Source organism: Suncus etruscus, chromosome 1 (genome assembly GCF_024139225.1).
Source record: "Suncus etruscus isolate mSunEtr1 chromosome 1, mSunEtr1.pri.cur, whole genome shotgun sequence".
Taxonomy (NCBI): Eukaryota; Metazoa; Chordata; class Mammalia; order Eulipotyphla; family Soricidae; genus Suncus; species Suncus etruscus.
The window spans coordinates 60234360-60250935 of NC_064848.1; the positions used below are offsets into that span (position 1 = coordinate 60234360).

Here is a 16576-nt window from a genome sequence, read left to right on the forward strand (position 1 = left end):
ATTTCATACTGCTTGCTCCAACAAAATGGCAATGAAATTATCAGAAAATTAAAAAAGGTCAACTTGTCTTGATTGTGGTGTTATTAACGTCATTGTCTGAAGATACTACTTAGCTGGTTGGTGCTGGTGTTCTTTGTATTATTGGGATTTTTTTTTTTTTTTTTGGGTCATACCCGCCAGCACTCAAGGGTTACTCCTGGCTCTGCGATCAGAAATTGCTCCTGGCAGACTCGGGACCATATGCGATGCGGGAATTCGAACCACCTTCTTCTGCATGCAAGGCAAACAACCTACCTCCATTCTATCTATCTGGCCCGTATTATTGTTTTTACTCATTGAACTTTGTGACTTTCTGTGCAACTTTCTTATCAGATTTGTTCCTTCTGGGCCGTTAGTATTGTGCAATTTGGAAGAAGGTGCTACATAATCACTGTGGAGCTGTGTCTTTATGTGGCAGAGGAGGTTTGGTGTAGTGGCTATATGTCATGTTCTTAAATAGACAGGTATGTGGATATGTGAGTGTTTTGTTTGTTTGTTTGCTTGTTGGGTCTACTTGGTGTGGTGCTCAGGGGTTACTCCTGGCTCTGTGCTCAGAAATTACTCCTGGGGAGCCAGAGAGATAGCATGGAGGTAAGGCGTTTGCTTTGCATGCAGAAGGACAATAATTCGAATCCGGGCATCCCATATGGTCCCCCTAGCTTGCCAGGAGTGATTTCTGAGTGTAGAGCCAGGAGTCAACCCTGAGCACTGCCAGGTGTGGCCCAAAAATAAAAAACAAAAACAAAAAAACAAAAACCAGGGGCCGGAGAGCTAGCATGGAGGTAAGGCATTTGCCTTTCATGCAGAAGGTCATTGGTTCAAATCCTGGCACCCATGTGGTCCCCCAAGCCTGCCAGGAGTGATTTCTGAGCATAGAGCCAGGAGTAACCCCTGAGCCCTGCTGGGTGTGACCCAAAAACCAAAAATTAAAAAAATAAACAACAAAAACAAAAACCAAAAAACTGACTGGTAGGATTTGGGGACCCTCTGGGATGCCAGGATTCGTCATGGATTGACTGTGTGCAAGGATGGTGCCTTATCGCTGTGCTCTCTCTCCGGCTCCTGTGAGTGTTTCTTCCTTTTGGTTGTTATTTTTGGGTTACACCTAATGGTGCCTCAAGGGATACTCCTGACACTACCCTTAGAAAGCACTTCTGGCAGGCTTGAGGGACCATATGGGATGCTGAGGATTGAATCTAGGTTGTGCATATGCAAAGCAAACATCCTACCCGCTGTGCTCTGGCCCCAAGTACCTGGTATTTTAAGACTGAAACTAGAAAGTTAAGAATCTAAGACTATTACTTTTTTGTGTAAATATATTGGCTTTCTTAACTTCCTTGTATAACATGTACAAGGCAAACATGTACAAATATCTAAGCCTGTAAAAGGGCCATCCCAAGCAATGCTTTTCTACTTGCGGCTTGATTTTTCAGTTAGAGTGGTGACCAGAATCATAGAGCTATGAAGTGTCAATAAGATCTCAGAATTCTTCATGATTTGATTTCAGGCATACAATGTTTTCAACACCAATTCCATCACCAGTGTTCACTTTCTACCAGTTGCCTGCTCCCACGTTGCCTCCCAGCAATCTGTTTCTATAAGAGACACTTAAAAAAAACTTTTTTTTTTTCTTCGTGGGTTATAGTACCATTGGTGAAACATCACACTTTACCACCTTTCAGCACCACCATTTTCTCCTGGTTGAATGCTTTCCTCTACTATAGGCATTTGGCCCCAATCCCCATCCTGTCCTCCAGCCCCCTCAACGGACTTGTTACCAACTGAATACCAGTTCTCAGGTTCTTTGTTGACATTGATGTAGAGGTATTTGTTATTTCGCCATTATGTTTCTTTATATCCTGCATATGAGAGGTCATGCTGTGTCAAAAGTTTTTCCCTCTGGATAACTTCACTCAGCATGATACTCTCCAGGTCCCTTCATATGGCAGCATATTGCATAACTTTATCTTTCCTTATGTTCAAGTAGTATTTCATTGTATATATGTACTACAGTTACTTCAATCATCCATTCTTGGACACTTGGGTTGTTTCCATACTTTGGCTATTGTGATTAGTGCTGCAAGGAACATAGGGCTGCATATATCTTTTCTCCATTTGTTTTTTTGGGCTCTTGGGGTATATTCCAAGAAGTGGAGTTGCTGGGTTAAATAGCTCAATTTCTCAGTTTATTTTTATTTTTTTCCTTTTGGGCCACACCTGGTGACGCTCAGGGGTTACTCCTGACTCTGTGCTCAGAAATTGCTTCTGGCTTGAGGACTATATGGGATGCCAGAGGATCGAACCACAGTCCTTCCTAGGTTAGCGCATGCAAGGCAAATGCCCTACCGCTTGCGTCACCACTCCAGACCTTGTTTTGTTTTGTTTTGTTTTGTGGTCATACCCAGTGATACTGAGGAGTTACATCTGGCTCTGTACTCAGGATTCACTCTTGACAGGGCCTGGGGATATAGGGTGCCGGGGATAGAACCCTGGTTGGCTGCATGCAAGGCAAATGCCCTATCTAGTATACTGACACTCTGGCCCCAACCCTTGCCTTATTTATTTATTTATTTATTTTTGTTTTGTTTTGTTTTTGGGCTACACTTGGTGCTCAGGGCATACTCCTGGTTCTACACTTTTGGATCATTCTTGGTGGGGCTCTGGGGATTATATGTGGTGCTTGGGATCAAACCCAGGTCTAGCCAATTGCAAGTCAAGTTCCTACCAGCTGTACAGTTGCTCTGGCCCTATTTCTATTTTGTTTGTTTTGGGGCATACCCACCTGGAAGTGTTCAGGGCTCACTGGTGGCTCTATACTCAGGGATCATCACTGGTGGAATGGCAGGGATTGAGCCTGGGTGGATTGTGTGCAAGGCAAGTGCTTTAATCTGCTATACTATTGCTCTAGCCTCTTTTTAAAATTAATTACTTTATTTAAACACTGTGGATACAAAAAAAAACCCACTGTGGATACAAGGTTCTTCATAATAGTTTTTTTTTCCCCACAGATAAAGTTATTCATGATTGAGTTTCAGTACCCTTCAGCAGAGCACATTTCCCACCACCAGTGACCCCAGTTTCCCATCTTCCCTCTCCCCTGCCTGCCTATGGGGCACAGTCTCTCTCTGTCTCTCTCTCTCTCCTCCTCTCTCTCCATCACCCCCATTCCCGTTCTTCCCTCCCTCCCCCTCTTATTTTTTTTTTTTTTTTTGGGTCACATCTGACGGCACTTGGGTTACTCCTGACTCCTCGTTCAGAAATTGCTCCTGGCAGGCATGGGGGACCATATATGGGATGCCGGGATTCCAACCACTGTTGGTCCTGATTCGGCTATGTGTAAGGCAAACGCCCTACTGATGTACTATCTCTCCAGCCCTTCTCTCCCCATTTTAGACACTGTTTGGCATTATTGTTACTGAGGGGTATCATGCCCATCACTTTATCTCCTTTCAACACCTAGTTTTTTTTTTTTTTTTGTTTTTTTTTGGGCCACACCCTGTGACGCTCAGGGGTTACTCCTGGCTATGTGCTCAGAAGTTGCTCCTGGCTTCTTGGGGGACCATATGGGACACCGGGGGATCGAACCGCGGTCCGTCCTAGGCTAGCGCAGGCAAGGCAGGCACCTTACCTCCAGCGCCACCGCCCGGCCCCACAACACCTAGTTTTTGTCCAGAGTGGTCATTTCCAATTATTATTGTCATAGTAAGCCCTTCTCTGTCCTAACTGCACTCTACTGCTGTTTGTAGGAAACTTCCTACTAGGGACTGATCTTCCTGTCTTTGATATTATTACCATACTGTCTTTTTTTCCTAATATCCCACAAATGAGTACAGTCATTCTTTGTCTATCCCTCTTTCACTGACTCATTTTGCTCAACATAATACTCAACATTTCCATCCATTTTTCCTAACAACTGCATAGTATTTTATTGTGTAAATATACCAGTTTCTTTTTGTTTGTTTTGTTTTGCTTTGGGGCTTCACCCAGCGGGGCTCAGGCATTACTCCTGGCTCTGCATTCAGAAATCACTCATAGGAGGCCAGAGAGATAGCATAGCTGTAGAGCATTTGCCTTGCACATGGCTGACCCAGGACAGACCATGATGGTTTGACTCCCAGCATCCCATATGATCCCCCAAGCCTGCCAGGAGCAATTTCTGAGTGCAGAGCTAGGAGTAACCCCTGAGTGCCACTGGATGTGGTCCCCAAAAAACCCCAAAACAAATCACTCTTGGCAGGGTTGGGGTACCATATTTTATGCCGGAGATTGAACCTAGGTTATCTGCATGCAAGGCAAACAGTACCAGCTGTGATATTACTCTACCACAGTTTCTTTATCTACTAATCTGTTTTTGGGCACTTGTGTTGTTTCCAGATTCTGGCTATTGTGAATAGTGTTGCAGTGCACATAGGGATGCAAATGGCATTTCTGTAATTGGCCTCTATTTTTAAATTAAAAAAAATAAACCGAGGGCTGTACCTGGCAGGAGTCAAGGCCTATTCCTGGCTCTCTGCTCGGGGATCATTCCTGGGATGGCTTGAAGGACTACATGGATTACAAGAGGATTGAATCTAGAACTGCCATTTGCAAGGCAAGTGCCCTACCCACTGTACTATTTGTTTTGGTCCCTCTCCTCTCCCCTCTCCCCTCCCCTCCCCTCCCCTCCCCTCCCCTCCCCTCCCCTTCCCTCCTCTCCCCTCCCCTCCCCTCCCCTCCTCTCCCCTCCCCTCCCCTCCCCTCCCCTCCTCTCCCCTTCCCTCCCCTCCCCTCCTCTCCCCTCCCCTCCTCTCCCCTCCCCTCCCCTCCCCTCCTCTCCCCTCCCCTCCTCTCCCCTCCCCTCCTCTCCCCTCCCCTCCCCTCCGCTGTCCTCCCCTGACCTCCCCTCTCCTCCCCTCCCTTCCCCTCTCCTCCCCTCCCCTCCCCTCCCCTTCCCTCCTCTCCCCTCCCCTCCCCTCCCCTCCTCTCCCCTCCCCTCTCCTCCCCTCCCCTGTCCTCCCCTGACCTCCCCTCTCCTCCCCTCCCTTCCCCTCTCCTCCCCTCCCCTCCCCTCTCCTCTCCTCTCTTCTCCTCTCTTCTCCTCTCCTCTCCTCCCCTGTCCTCCCCTGTCCTCCCCTGACCTCCCCTCCCCTCTCCTCCCCTCCCTTCCCCTCTCCTCCCCTCCCCTCTCCTCCCCCCTCCCCTCCCCTCTCCTCTCCTCTCCTCTCCTTTCCTCCCTCTATACTCATTAATTGCCCCTGGCAGGTACAGGGGACGACCATATGGGATGCCGGTATTCGAACCACCATCCTTCTGTGTCTAAGGCAAATTGCCTTACCTCTGTGCTATCTCTCCGGCCCCTTTTCTTTTTCTTTAAAAAGAGGAATGTTGTTTTCATCTAACCTGCTGGTACTTGGGTTATTTCTTGCATTATGGTCAAGAATAATTCCTGGCATTGTTTAGGGCACTGATGATATTAATGCCAGAGATTTAAGCCAGAATTAGCAGTATACAATGTAAGAACTTTAAGTAATCCCTGAACTATCTCCCTAGACCCATTGTTGTAACTTTTCTTTTAAAAAATTTACTTTTTAAATTTTGGGATGGGATATTAAACCTGGCGATGCCTTTTTTTTTGGGGGGGGGGGTCACACCTGGCAGCTCTTAGAAATCGCCCCTGTCAGGCTCAGTGGACCATATGGGTTGACTGGGAATTGAATCAAGGTCTGTCAGGGTTGGCCGCTTGCAAACGCCCTCTACCGCTGTACTATTCCCCAGACAATGCTTAGTTGTTGTTGGCAATGCTTAGTTGTTACTCTGGGCTCTACTTTCAGAAATTACTCTCATAACAGATGCTCAGAGAACATATGGGATGCCTGGATTGAGCCTAGGTCAGCCAGGAAGAGGGCAAATATTTTATCTGTTTATACTATCTTTCCAGCCCTTTTTATACTTTTTCATTCTTTGTCCCTACTTCCCTTTAGTAATCATGCAATTTGCTTGTTCTCTGCTTTCAAAGTGACTAGGGAATTTTAGAGGAATTTATCTCTGACATTGGCATTGTTAGTGAAATGAACCTCACTTTATTTGTGTTAAAGCCACACCCATTGATGATCAGTGCTTACTCCTGGGTTCTGCCCTCAGGGATCACACAGGGTACTGCTTGTGCCACCATTCTGGCCCAGGATAGATTTTATTTGATATAGTATATACTTATATTTTATAGTAAGCAGTTCCTTCCTTCCTTCCTTCCTTCCTTCCTTCCTTCCTTCCTTCCTTCCTTCCTTCCTTCCTTCCTTCCTTCCTTCCTTCCTTCCTTCCTTCCTTCCTTCCTTCCTTCCTCCCTCCCTCCCTCCCTCCCTCCCTCCCTCCCTCCCTCCCTTCCTCCTTCCCTCCCCCTCTCCCCTCCCTCCCCTCCCCTCCCCCTCATTCCCTCCCTCCCTCTCCCCCCCTCTCCCTCTCCTTTCCTTACCTTTCCTTTTTTTTTTTTTTTTGTGGTTTTTGGTCACACCCGGCAGTGACCAGGGGTTATTTCTGTCTCCAGGCTCAGAAATTGCTCCTGGCAGGCACGGGGGACCATATGGGACGCCAGGATTTGAACCGATCACCTCCTGCATGAAAGGCAAACGCCTTACCTCCATGCTATCTCTCCGGCCCCTTCCTTTCCTTTTTTATTTTATTATTATTTTTTGCTTTTTGGGCCACACCCAGCAGTGCTCAGGTGTTACTTCTGGCTCTGAGCTCAGAAATCGCTCCTGGCATGCTCAGAGGACCATATGGGATGCTAGGAATCGAACCCAGGTCTGTTCCGGGTCGGCCGTGTACAAGGCAAACCCCCTATCGCCGTGCTGTCTCTTCACCCCATATAGAAAGCATACTTGCAAGTATGTAAATATGTGTTATAATTACTTTGCTTTGAATACTTAACTTTTCTTAGTGGAATTTTGTGATCATGAACTTCTTTATTAAGAAACCTTATTTTATTGGGCCGGAGAGATAACATGGAGGTAGGGCGTTTGCCTTGCATGCAGAAGGATGGTGGTTTGAATCTCGACATCCCATATGGTCCCCCAAGCCTGCGAGGAGTGATTTCTGAGTATAGAGCCAGGAGTAATCTCTGAGCACTGCTGGGTGTGACCCAAAACCCAAAAATAAATAAATAAAAGGAAAGAAATGTATTTTTTAAGTTTTGCTTTTTGACCACATCCATCCTGGCTCACATATCCTGGCTTACTCCCCCCTCCCCCTTTTTAGTTTTTTTCTTTTTTGGTTTTGGTTTTGGTTTTTGGTTTTTGAGTCACACCCGGCATCACTCAGGGGTTACTCCTGGCTCTATGCTCAGAAATTGCTCCTGGCAGGCTCAGGAGACTACATGGGTTGCTGGGATTCGAACCACCGTCCTTCTGTATGCAAGGCAAATGCCTTACCTCCATGCTCTCTTTCCCACCCCCCCCCCTTACTCCTGTCTTGAACTCTGTGATGTTCAGAGGACTATGTGGGGTACTGCCCTCATTGGCTGTGTGTAAGACAAACAACCTACCCACTGTACTATCTTTTTGGCCCCTATTTTTAATTTATTGAGCGCATTCTTTTATTATTATTATTGTTTTTTTGGTTTTGGGCACACCCGAAAGCGCACAGGGGTTACTTCTGGTTCTGTGTTCATAAATTACTCTGACTCTTGGCATGTTTGGGGGACTACATGGGATGCTAGGGATCAAACCCAGTTTTACTGAGTGCAAGGCAAAAGCCCTACACTGTGCTATTGCTTCAGCCTGCACTGAGCACATTTATTCTCTTGAAGATTATGCTTATCCTGGGGAATGTAAATGAGTATTTCATGAGGTCAGAGAGGTATCTCTGTACAGGTTTATGGAGCTTGTCTTGCCCATTGCTATTTCTGCCACTTCATATGGTCCCCTGAGCATTGCCAAGAATGATCCCTGAGTATCAAGGTAGGAGGAGTAAGTCCTGAGCACCATTGAATTAGCTCAAAAACAGAAACAAATTATTATTATTATTATTATTTTTTTTTTGGTTTTTGGGCCACACCCGGCGGTGCTCAGGGGATACTCTTGGCTGTCTGCTCAGAAATAGCTCCTGGCAGGCACGGGGGACCATATGGGACACCGGGATTCGAACCAACCACCTTTGGTCCTGGATTGGCTGCTTGCAAGGCAAACACCGCTGTGCTATCTCTCCGGGCCCGAAACAAATTATTAGTTTGAATGGAAACTTAAGTCATTGCTCATTTCTTTGGTGATGGGAGTATGAGGAAACAAACTATTAACACAATGGTTAGTCTGTATTCAGAGTGGTATGAGTTGAGAGAGAAGGGAGTTATTCTTAAACTGCTTTTTAAAAATTATTTATTTGGGGGCCCGGAGAGATAGCACAGCGGTGCTTGCCTTGCAAGCAGCCGATCCAGGACCTAAGGTGGTTGGTTCGAATCCGGTGTCCCATATGGTCCCCCGTGCCTGCCAGGAGCTATTTCTGAGCAGACAGCCAGGAGTAAGCCCTAAGCACTGCCGGGTGTGACCCCAAAAAAATAAAATAAAAAAAAAAAGATAAAAAAAAATTTATTTGGGCCTGGAGAGAGAGCACAGCAGCATTTGCCTTGCAAGCAGCCGATCCAGGACCAAAGGTGGTTGGTTCAAATCCCGGTGTCCCACATGGTCTCCCGTACCTGCCAGGAGCTATTTCTGAGCAGACAGCCAGGAGTAACCCCTGAGCACCGCCGGGTGTGACCCAAAAACAAAAACAAAAATTTCTTTCTTTCTTTCTTTCTTTCTTTCTTTCTTTCTTTCTTTCTTTCTTTCTTTCTTTCTTTCTTTCTTTCTTTCTTTCTTTCTTTCTTTCTTCTTCTTTCTTTTTTGCTTCCTTCCTTACTTCCTTCCTTCCTTACTTCCTTCCTTCCTTCCTTCCTTCCTTCCTTCCTTCCTTCCTTCCTTCCTTCCTTCCTTCCTTCCTTCCTTCCTTCCTTCCTTCCTCCCTCCCTCCCTCCCTCCCTCCCTCTTTCTTTCCCTTCCCTTCCCTTCCCTTCCCTTCCCTTCCCTTCCCTTCCCTTCCCTTCCCTTCCCTTCCCTTCCCTTCCCTTCCCTTCCCTTCCCTTCCCTTCCCTTCCCTTCCCTTCCCTTCCCTCCTCCCCTCCCCTTCCCTCCCCTCCCCTCCCCTCCCCTCCCCTCCCCTCCCCTCCCCTCCCCTCCCCCAAAAAAAAGGCATCGCCAGGTTTAATATCCCATCCCAAAATTTAAAAAGTAAATTTTTTAAAAGAAAAGTTACAACAATGGGTCTAGGGAGATAGTTCAGGGATTACTTAAAGTTCTTACATTGTATACTGCTAATTCTGGCTTAAATCTCTGGCATTAATATCATCAGTGCCCTAAACAATGCCAGGAATTATTCTTGACCATAATGCAAGAAATAACCCAAGTACCAGCAGGTTAGATGAAAACAACATTCCTCTTTTTAAAGAAAAAGAAAAGGGGCCGGAGAGATAGCACAGAGGTAAGGCAATTTGCCTTAGACACAGAAGGATGGTGGTTCGAATACCGGCATCCCATATGGTCGTCCCCTGTACCTGCCAGGGGCAATTAATGAGTATAGAGGGAGGAAAGGAGAGGAGAGGAGAGGAGAGGGGAGGGGAGGGGGGAGGAGAGGGGAGGGGAGGGGGGAGGAGAGGGGAGGGGAGGAGAGGGGAAGGGAGGGGAGGAGAGGGGAGGTCAGGGGAGGACAGGGGAGGACAGGGGAGGAGAGGAGAGGAGAAGAGAGAAGAGAGGAGAGGAGAGGGGAGGGGAGGGGAGGGGAGGAGAGGGGAAGGGAGGGGAGGAGAGGGGAGGTCAGGGGAGGACAGGGGAGGGGAGGAGAGGGGAGGGGAGAGGAGGGGAGGGGAGGGGAGGGGAGAGGAGGGAAGGGGAGGGGAGTGGAGGGGAGGAGAGGGGAAGGGAGGGGAGGAGAGGGGAGGTCAGGGGAGGACAGCGGAGGGGAGGAGAGGGGAGGAGAGGGGAGAGGAGGGGAGGGGAGGGGAGGGGAGAGGAGGGGAGGGGAGAGGAGGGGAGGGGAGGGAAGGGGAGAGGAGGGGAGGGGAGGGGAGGGGAGGGGAGAGGAGGGGAGGGGAGGGGAGGGGAGGGGAGGGGAGAGGGGAGAGGAGAGGGACCAAAACAAATAGTACAGTGGGTAGGGCACTTGCCTTGCAAATGGCAGTTCTAGATTCAATCCTCTTGTAATCCATGTAGTCCTTCAAGCCATCCCAGGAATGATCAGAAATAGCTCCTGGCAGGCACGGGGGACCATATGGGACACCGGATTCGAACCAACCACCTTAGGTCCTGGATCGGCTGCTTGCAAGGCAAGCACCGCTGTGCTATCCTGGGATGGCTTGAAGGACTACATGGATTACAAGAGGATTGAATCTAGAACTGCCATTTGCAAGGCAAGTGCCCTACCCACTGTACTATTTGTTTTGGTCCCTCTCCTCTCCCCTCTCCCCTCCCCTCCCCTCCCCCTCCCCTCCCCTCCCCTCCCCCTCCCCTCCCCTCCCCTCCCCTCCCCTCCCCTCCCCTCCCCTCCCTCCCCTCCCCTCCCCCTCCCCTCCCCTCTCCTCTCCTCTCCTTTCCTTTCCTTTCCTTTCTTTCCTTTCTTTCGCCATACCCGGTGGTGCTCAGGGGTTATTCCTGGCTGTCTGCTCAGAAGTAGCTCCTGGCAGGCACAGGGGACCATGTGGGACACCGGGATTCGAACCAACCACCTTTGGTCCTGGATCAGCTGCTTGCAAGGCAAAGGCCACTGTGCTATCTCTCCGGGCCCAGTCTTAAACTCCTTTTTAAAGAACTAGAAATTATGAATTGCCATTTGAGAAAACAGCAAATGAAAAAATATTGCCAGGGCCAGACCAATAATACGGTGGGTAGGGTGTTTGCCTTATATGCAGTCTTTCCAGGTTTGATCTCTAGCATGCCATGTGATCCTCCGAGCCTTGCAGGAGTGATTTCTGAGCGCAGAGGCAGGAGTATAACCCCCTGAGCATTGCCAGCTGTGGCCCAAAAACGAAACCAAACAAAATTTTTTTTGCCAATTTAGAAGCTGTCTTAGAGCATTAGTACTTGTGGTTTGTCTTCAGGGAAAAATGATGAAATGAAATACAGTTGTGAATTTAAATTGCCAGGTAAGTGAGAGGTAGTTAAAATGTTATAATTTTATGCCTCTTTGAGAGTGGAGCAAAGGGGGCTGAGATTGAGATGTTAGCATAGTGGGGAGGACGTTTGCCTTGCATGCAGCCAACCTGGGTTTGATCCCTTGCATCCCATATAGTCCCCTGAGCCTGATGGAAGTGATTTAAAAATTTTTTTTTTTATTGAGACCATTGTGATTTATAAGTCTTCCATAGTTGTATTTTAGGCATATAAAGTCAATAAATTAGTGCCATTCCCACCACCAGTGTTGACCTCCTTCCACCAGAGTTTCCAGCATGCATCCCAGGTCTATACCCATAGCCCCATGGTCTACCAGTGTAACAGGTCCATTTTGTGTTTAGCTTGTTATAGTTTGGGTCTCTTGATTCTATTGTTGTTGAGTTTGGCTTGGGTATTTAGTTCTGTGCTTTTTTTTTTTTTTTTTTTTTTTTTTTTGGTTTTTGGGCCACACCTGGTATGCTCAGGGGTTACTCCTGGCTTGGGGGACCATATGGGAAGCCGGGGGATCGAACTGCGGTCCGTCCTAGGCTAGTGCTGGCAAGGCAGACACCTTACCTCTAGTGCCATCGCGCCGGCCCTGGGTATTTAGTTCTGACCATTTTTTCCCCTCACCCAGTGCACCTGAGATCACTTGGCCACCGGGGACCCATAGACTTTTTTTTCTTTTCTTTTTTAAATTTGTAGAAAAACGTAGAAATATGAGGTAAAACAAAGTGATTCCTTTTCCAAGGTTCTATGAAAAAGGCGGGAGCCCCTATCTAGAAGATAAAAGGGGGGCAGGTATGGCAGTATTTTTTTTTTTTTTTTTTTGGCATAGGCATAGTACACCATGAGGAATTTAGAAAGGAATTGCTCTTGGCCTAAAAGAAACAGGCTGTCTCTTCCCATGATGCATACTGTCATGAAACTGACTACAGACTCCGGACATGCTAATTGTCCAACCCTAAATTTCTTTATGGTCCCAGGAAAAGTCCTACTCAGTTGTGGTTGTCATAGTCAGTCTTCTGTTATTAGAGATCTTGGTTTTTGCACAGATGGTAGGTCGAAGCCTGAGTGTAATAGAGCGTCTTCTGATTTCATCTCACTGTTAGGTGGCGAGGTAGGGAAACCTGCCTTTAGAGTAAGCTGTTGCTGGATCCTCACTGTCAGGATGTCATATGAACCTACCCTGGAGCAAGTTGGTGCCAGGCATTAAGGTCTCCCCTGGAGGGAGTTTGATTCCTCTGCCAGGAGTGATTTCTGAGTGCAGAGCCAGGAGTAACCCCTGCTTGCCACTGGAGTGGCTCCCCCCCCAAAAAAAAAAAAAAAAAAGTGGGGCAAAGGCCTTCTTCCTGACGAAGAGTTTCAGGTATAAGGTGTACCAAGGTTTTTTAGTACTTAGAAATGTAAACGACAAAGATACAGGTCTTTGAATTTATGGGAATGAGAATGTCATTGAGAAATGGAAATAATGACAAAATCGGAATTTGTCTTGACTTTGATAATCTTGACCTCTTTTTTTTTTTTTTTTTTTTTTTTTTTGGTTTTTGGGTCACACCTGGTGGCTCTCAGCTTATTTCCGGCTCTGCACTCAGAAATTGCTTCTAGCAGGCTTGGGGAACCATATGGGATGATGAGGATCAAACCATATGCAAAGCAAATGCCCTACCCACTGTGCTATCTTCTGCTCCAATAATCTTGATCTCTACAGAATATTAGAAGGGAAAATTTTTTTTTTTACTTTTTTGTTCTTGGGCCACACCTGTTGATGCTCCGGGGTTACTCCTGGCTATGCACTCAGAAATCGCTCCTGGATTGGGGGACCATATGGGACACCAGGGATCGAACTGAGGTTCGTCCTGGGTCAGCCGTGTGCAAGGCTGCGCTATTGTTCTGGCCCCAAGAAGGGAAAGTTTTAATGGGAGAGGTGTAATTCTTTAAAGAAAATACACCAGTGTGAGGACCAGTCAGCTTTGATTTGCTAATTAAATCCTCATATCCAAAAGCAAAATTCATCTTCTTTTATTTGAGAGGAGGGGCCCACACCCAGTGATGCTCAGGGGTTACTCCTGGCTTAGGGAACCATATGGGACACTGGAAATCGAACCGAGGTCCATCCTGGATCAGCCGCATGCAAGGCAAATGCCCTACTGCTGCACTATTGCTCTGGCTCACAAAATTCATCCTATTTTTTTGAGTTTTTGGGGTTTTGGATCACATCTGGCAGCGCTCAGGGGTTCCTCCTGGCTCTATACTCAGAAGTCGCTCCTGGCAGGCTCAGGACACTATATGGAATGCTGGGATTCAAACCACCATCCTTCTGCATGCAAGGCAAATGCCCTGCTTACATGCTGTTTCTCTGGCCCCAAATTCATCTTCTTAATTGCATTTTATGATTCATGATACTTTTGCTAGTAAGTTAGTTTCAAACCTCGTCCAGAAAAGAAAAGTAATTTGAAGTACATGGTTAGTGAGATTCACACATGAGAGACACTCATTTTATTTGCCTGTGCATAAATATTGGTGCTATCTGTTGATTTTTCTTCTGTGAGATAGGTAGAGAACCTTTAGGGAGATATAGGAGTGTCTCATAATAACTCAATTATAATTTCTTTAATCTTGCTGAGATTTCCATTTTTTTGTAAATATTGAGCTTCATAAATATTTCCACATCTACTTTTGTAGTTTTTTTTTTAAATGTTGAGTAGGGGCTGGATATGTGACTCACTTATTTAGCATGCATGTGTGAAGCCCTGGCTGGGTTGGTTGCTGGCACCAAAAGGACAACCTTTGACACTGCTATATGTGAACTCTCAAACAAAATACAGAGTAATTATTTGTATTAGTTAAAAAATTAGTCTCTGGGGCTGGAGAGATAGCATGAAGGTAGGGCATTTGCCTTGCATGCAGAAGGATGGTGGTTCGAATCCTGGCATCCCATATGGTACCCTGAGCCTTCCAGGAGTAACCCCTGAGCGTTGCTGGGTGTGACCCAAAAACCAAAAAAAAAAAAAAAAAAGTTAGTCTTTTTTTGATGGGTCTGCTATTGTTTGTTTGTTTGTTTTGGTTTTGGGTTTTTACGGGATGCTGGGATTTGAACCATCGTCCTTCTATATGAAGGCAAACACCATACCTCCATCCTCCATGCTATCTCTCCTGCCCCGGGGGGTGCTATTATATACCAGAGGTTACTCCTGTCCTGACCATATTGGGATACTGGGTTTTGAATCCAGGTTTATTACATGTATGGCAAACACCCTACCTGCTGTGTTATTTCTCAGGCCCAAATAAGTTATTTTTTTGGGTCACACCTGGCAGCGCTCAGGAATTACTCATGATTCTTTGCTCAAAAATCGCCCCTGGCAGGCTTTGGGGGGGGGGACGGACCATATGGGATGTCAGGAATTGAATCACTGTCTATCCTGGATTGGCTGCATGCAAGGCAAATGCCCTACTGCTGTGCTATCTCTCTGGCCCTCCAAATTAGACTTTTTTTTTTCTTTTGGACCACACCCAGTGATGCTCAGGGGTTACTCTGGGCTATGCGCTCAGAAATCGCTCCTGTCTTGGGGGACCATATGGGACACTGGGGGGATCAAACCAAGGTCCCTAGGTTAGCATGTGCAAGGCAAATGCCCTACTGCTTGTGCCACCACCCCGGCTCTCCAAATCAGTCTTTTTTTTTGGGGGGGGCCACACCCGGCATTTCTCAGGGGTTACTCCTGGCTGTCTGCTCAGAAATAGCTCCTGTCAGGCACGGGGGGGACCATATGGGACACCGGGATTCGAACCAACCACCTTTGGTCCTGGATCAGCTGCTTGCAAGGCAAACGCCGCTGTGCTATCTCTTCGGGCCCTCCAAATCAGTCTTTTAAAGAAGAGAAATCTTAGTCAAGGAGATTCTTTTGTGGAGAAGCTGCCATTAATTCAGTGTTTTGTGGCAAGTGGTTAATATGTGCCCAGTGTAGATTTTGAGACTACATCAGAGAAAAAATGGACTTAAATGTAGGTTGCTTATACTGGGTAAGAAAGTATAATTGTACTTAAAAATTGAATTAAGGTCTGAACATTAGTACTATGAGGTAAGGCGTTTGTGTGTGGCTGACCAAAGTTCAATCCCTGGCTCCTTATATGGTCCCCTGAGACCAACAGGAGTAATCACTGAGTGCTGCTGGATATGGGCTTTCCCAACCCCCCCCAAAAAAAGATAAAAAAAACCACAATAAAAACAACCAAAAAAATAATACTGAAAACAAAAACAAACTCAACATTGAAGTAAAAAGGGAAAGTGGATAGGGAATTTTTTTCTTGTACATTGCCAATCTGGGTTTGAACCCTGCCATCTATATTGTCCTCCCAGCCCCACCAAGAGTGTGATTCCTGAATAATGGTGGGTATGGCCCCAGAATAAGACAAAATATTTATTAAATGTTATGCTAAAGTGCTATTTATGGAAAATAATTTGTGGAAGATAATTTAGGGATGCTGAATATAGGAGGATGTGAGATTAGGATTGTAATTTTATTTATTTTTGTCTTTTGGGTCATAGTAGTTAGTGTTCCTGATTTGGTGCTCAGTGTTGTTGTGGGAATTGAACCTGGGCCTCCTACAAAGCAGGTGCTACAGTTTTTGAACTGTCTTCTTGGTCCATGAAACTAGGCGTTACTCCTGGCTATGTGCTCAGAAATTGCCCCTGGCTTGGGGGGCCATATGGGATGCCAGGGATCAAACCCAGGTCTGTCCTAGGTTAGCCTCATGCAAGGTAAATGCCCTACCACTGCACTACTGCTCCGGCCCGTAGTCTATTGTTATTTTTGTTTTTTTGAGCCACACTCAGTGATGCTCATTAGTTACTCCTGGCTCTGTACTCAGGAATCAAATTCCTGGCAATGAGTTCTTGGGGACCATAATGGGATGCCAGGGATCAAACCTGGGTTGGCGTGTGCAAGGCAAACACCCTACCAGCTGTGCTATTGTTCCAACCTGCTTTTTAAGTAGGGTGGTCATGGTAAGCCTCAGTAAGAAAGTGACTTTTGAGCCAAGACTTGAAGGAGATAAAGAAATAATAACATGAATATCTGAGAGGAAGGACATTCTTGATTGACAGCGGCGAGTGCAGGCGTTGAGGGGAGGGCTAAAGAATAGAATTACTGTGACTCTATGTGGGCATCAACAAAACTGCTGGAAGTTAAGTTAGTGGTAGTGGGTATTTTTAGAGAGGCTTTTTAGGCCACTTGGAGCACTCTGGTTTACACAAGACCAAACCCTTGGTGTAACTAAATCCTGACAAGATCATGCAGCCTCGGTAGGGTTTCTTCCTAAAGACCTAGGATCAGGAAAAGGTAAGAGAAGGAACTCATTAACTTCTAGTTTTAGGTTAGCATTAAGAA

The 16576-nt window shown here is 46.6% G+C and overlaps 1 protein-coding gene across 2 annotated transcripts in view; it reads left to right on the forward strand.

Annotated features, from left to right (window-relative positions):
- UBAP1 (ubiquitin associated protein 1) overlaps positions 1-16576 on the forward strand; it is a 61556-nt gene that overhangs the window by 28491 nt on the left and 16489 nt on the right. The window lies entirely within an intron of this gene.